The sequence below is a fragment of the Hyla sarda genome, chromosome 1, assembly GCF_029499605.1.
Source record: "Hyla sarda isolate aHylSar1 chromosome 1, aHylSar1.hap1, whole genome shotgun sequence".
Lineage (NCBI taxonomy): Eukaryota > Metazoa > Chordata > Amphibia > Anura > Hylidae > Hyla > Hyla sarda.
The window spans coordinates 404,379,426-404,384,099 of record NC_079189.1 but is presented as its reverse complement, the minus strand read 5'-3'; the positions used below and the strand labels follow the sequence as shown (position 1 = coordinate 404,384,099).

Genomic DNA, 4,674 nt, shown 5'->3' with positions numbered 1-4,674 from the left:
TCACTTAGGAATAAAGATTGTGCTATCTATTTGTGAACGCTTTGTGTTTATCACTTTCCTCAGAGCGTCTTTTACTTCTTTGTTACGTAGGAAATATATAAAAGGGTTCAATAGAGGAGTCACCACAGTGTTGAAAACACCCATGAACTTGTTGACATCCATTGGGTAGGACACACTAGGGCGAACATAAATGAATATGACTGTGCCATAGAGAATAGTTACCACTGTGAAATGCGAGACACATGTGGAGAAAGCTTTTTGCCGTCCCTTAGTGGATGGTATTTTAAAAATATTAGAGAGGATATACACATAAGATACAATAGTGAAAAGCAATGAGGTGAGAATGATGCTGCAAGCAAAAAAGAAGACTATAATTTCTTCTAGAAAGGTATCTTCACATGAAAGCCTGAGAATAGGTGGGATGTCACAGAAGAAGTGGTTGATGATGGCCGGTTGGCAAAACGTCAAGCGAGATATAAGGAGTACTAGAAAAAATATAGACAGGAAAGCAACAAACCAGCAAGCTGCAGTAGCCTGTATACATAAGTAACATAGTAGCATAGATCATGAAAAAAGACCAGAGTCCATCAAGTTCAACCTATATCCCTAATGAGTCCCTACTGAGTTGATCCAGAGGAAGGCAAAAAAAAACTCATACTAGAGGTAAAAATTCCTTCCCGACTCCAAATATGGTAGTCAGGCATACTTGACCATTCATGATGGAATGATTCATGATGGTTGCATATAGCCAAGTAACGATCAATGGCCATCACTCCGAGGAGGAATAACTCTGTGGAACCCAAAGATAAGTAAAAATACATTTGTGAGAGGCAGCCAGAAAATGAAATGGTTTTCCAGCCAGCCAAATTAGTCAAGAGATTTGGTGCAATGGATGAGGTATACCAGATCTCAAGGAAAGACAGCTGGCTAAGAAGATAATACATAGGAGTATGAAGTCTAGTGTCTACACGGACCAAGCTAATGATTGCAACATTAGCGGTCATAGTCAATAGATAGAATGAAAAGAGAACCACAAAAAGAAAAAACTGGAGCTATACAGAGATAGGAAACCCAACTAAGAGAAAGTGTGTCCCACTGCTCTGATTTTCCATTATCTTCGTCCTGTAAACATGATAAAGTATGGTGGGGTAAGGGTTAATTTCGTCATTGATGCATTTGTAGATTAGCGAGCTACATTACTTCATTAATGGGCAACAGTGAATTGTGTATCACCTAGTTCATTTATACTGATTAAAGCTAGAAACTGACATGTTCTTTTAAAGGGATACTCCACATGCCAGCATGGAACTAAATGTTCAGAACGATGTTTTTGTGCTGCAGGGGTCAACCACGCCCCCTTGTGACATTACGGCCACACATCCTCAATGCAAGTCTATGGGAGGGGGCTCCCCTCCCATAACTTGCATTGAGGGGGCATAGCCAACCCCCACAGAGCAAAAACAGGATTCGGAACATTTAGTTCCACGCTGGCCAGTGGAGTACCACTTTAAGCTGATTTCCATTTTCTTATTTTGTACATTGCTGTATTATTGGGGAAGCCAGATTTCCCATCCTTCCTATCTGCTCTGTTAACAGCATTAAGAGATATGCTTTACAGCAGCCACATGGAGAAAGGGCACAATAGACTAAATGGGGCTCCTATTGAAATGTGTACCAAGCATGATCTGTAACCTGCTCAGATATCATTGTGCAGAGGAGGCAAGGGGGAGGCTGTGACAAACCCCTATTATTATGAAACCTCATCTATATACTGGCGTCACATTAAACAGTGATCCTGTAAAACCTGCTTGATCACACACCGGACCCAGAGGTAAATACTTAGACATTTCTCTGTGGCTGTGTGACAGGAGGGACAATCATGATACACAATAAAAATTGACTATATACATTAGATTAAAGACTAAATAGGTTACTGTCATTTAATCATGTTGTCCAGACATGTCAAAAGTTGAGATCTCACCGGGTATCCTGTGGTCCACTTTAATTGCGAGTCAGATGAAGTGCGCAACAGCCCGCGCCTCACTTCCAGACTGTCACTTATATCCAACCCTTTTACTGAATTATTGTTGATTAGGCAGGCCCACTGTTAGGAAAGTACAAACCAAAGTAACCCAGCTATCTACATGAGAAGTAATTTGTTGTTTCTCTTTTTTATGTATCTCATCTTGATTCATCTCATTGACTAGGATGTCAATATGATGTTTGGATGCAAGCATACTCAGGTATCTGTATATATCTTAACCCCACTAGGACGAAGGGTGGAGAACGCTTTAAACCCAGTGGGTCCCTGTTGCTACAGGCAGCCAGGACCCACGGTTAATGCCAGGCACTGCCGATCGGGCCGATGCCCGGCATTAACCCTTTAGATGCCGAGATCAAAGTTGATCGTGGCGTTTAAAATGCTGGGTTAATGGTGCCGGTAGCTCAATGGAGGGCCCTTACCTGCTTCCTCCCAGTTCAATCGGTCGTCTGCTGCTTTTAGCCCCTTCGCTAATAAAAGTTTAAATGACCCCCCTATTTCCATTTAAAAAAAAAAAATGTAATTTAAAAAAAAAAATCATATGCGTGCGTAAATGTCCGAAATATTAAAATATAAGGTTAGCTAAACCGCATGGTCGATGCCGTACACGTAAAAAAAATACCACTAGTCCAAAATTGTGCATTTTTGGTCACTTCATATATCATAAAAAATGAATAAAAAGGGATCAAAATGTCCCATCAAAACAAATGATGCCAGTAAAAACTATAGACCATGGCGCAAAAAATTAGCCCTCAAACATCCCCATATGCAGAAAAATAAAAAAGTTATAGGGGTAAAACGATGATAGTTTTAAACATACAAATTTTGGTGCATGTAGTTTTAACTCTTTTAAAGTAGTAATACAAAATAAAACCAATATAAATTGGGTTATCCTTGTAACTGTACAGATCTACAGAATAAAGATAAGGTGTCATTTTTACTGAAAATTGCACTGTGTAGAAATGGAAGCTTTTTTTTGTTTGTTTTTTCTATCAATTTCACCCCACAAATATATATATATATATATTATATATATATATATATATATATATATATTATTTTTTTATTTTTTTATTTTTTTACGGTAGCTTTTGTTATTGAATGATTTATGTTATTATTAAAGTACAATTGGTGACGCAAAAAGCCCCAAGCCATTATATGGGTATGAAAAATTTTAAGCGTTATGAATTTTAGATGGGGAGGAGGAAGATGCGAAAGTGCAAAAACAAAAATTGGCCTGGTTCTTAAAGGGGAACTCCACTGGAAAACATTTTCTTTTAAATCAACTGGTGCCAGAAAGTTAAACATTATATTACTTCTATTAAAAAATCCCAATCCTTCAAGTACTTATCAGCTGCTGTATGCTCCACAGGAAGTTCTTTTCTTTTTGAATTTCCTTTCTGCCTGACCACAAGTGCTCTCTGCTGGCACCTCTGTCCATGTCAGGAACTGTCCAGAGCAAGAGAGGTTTGCTATAAGGATTTGCTTCTACTCTGGACAGTTCCTAAAATGAACAGAGGTGTCAGCAGAGAGCACTGTGGTCAGGCAGAAAGGAACTTCAAAAAGAAAAAACTTCCTCTGCAGTATACAACAGCTGAAGTACTGGAAGGATTTTAAATAGAAGTTATTTACAAATCTGTTTAACTTTCTGGCACCACTTGAATAAAAAAAAAATGTTTTCCAGTGCAGCACTCCTAGATATCTTATTACCTATCCAAAGGATAGGGGATACGATGTCTGATCGCGCGGGTCCCACCACTAGGGACCCCCATGATCTCCCTGCTGCACCCGGCCTCCGTTTAAAGCATCGGGTGCAGCGCTGGAGGCTCGTGATTTCACGGCCACGCCACGGTCAAGATGTCACGGCCATGCCCCCTCAGTGCAAGTCTATGGGATTGAGAGGGTGTGACCGTGATGTCACGAGCAGGGGTGACTGTGACGTCATGAGCCTCCGCCCTGCATCGCCAGTCATCCAGCAGGGAGCGAAGTTTGCTCTGTGCACCTGATGTCTGGGGTGCCGCACCCGAGATCGCAGGGGTCCCCAGTGGTGGGACCCCAGCATTCAGACATCTTATCACCTATCCTTTGAAAAGGAGATAAGATGTCTAGGGGTGGAGTACCCCTTTAAGGTCAAAATGGGCTTAATGGGTTAAAGGGAATCTGTCATCAGTATTGCTCACACTTATCTGTTAAACAGGCTTGTAGTGCGGGTGACACTGATTAAAAGGATACTTACCTTGTCCCGATCTGTCGCCGCGTTCCGCTGTTATCCACCTTTTTTGTCATATGCAAATTAGCTGCTTAAGGCATGGGTGGGGCTCCACTTGCTTCTCCAGGCACTGTGATGTCACCCCTGCCAGGTGGGCAATACCACCCAGCTTATCAATATTCATATTCCCCCCCTTCTTGCTCACTCTCTCTATATGACAGAAAGGTGCATGCGTAATTCCTGGGTACACCCGGAAACGGCATTGGCCTAAGCTTCACTCCCAAGGCCATCTTGGATGTGTACCTATACATAGAGTAGGGCAAAAAGTATTTAGTCAGCCACCAATTGTGCGAGTTCTCCCACTTAAAAAGATTAGAGAGGCCTGTAATTTTAATCATAGGTATACCTAAACTATGAGAGACAT

The 4,674-nt window shown here is 41.1% G+C and overlaps 1 pseudogene; it reads right to left on the bottom strand.

Moving 5' to 3' along the window:
* LOC130368529 (olfactory receptor 6M1-like) lies at positions 1 to 1,112 on the bottom strand (annotated as a pseudogene).
* Between the last annotated feature and the right edge of the window lie 3,562 nt (positions 1,113 to 4,674).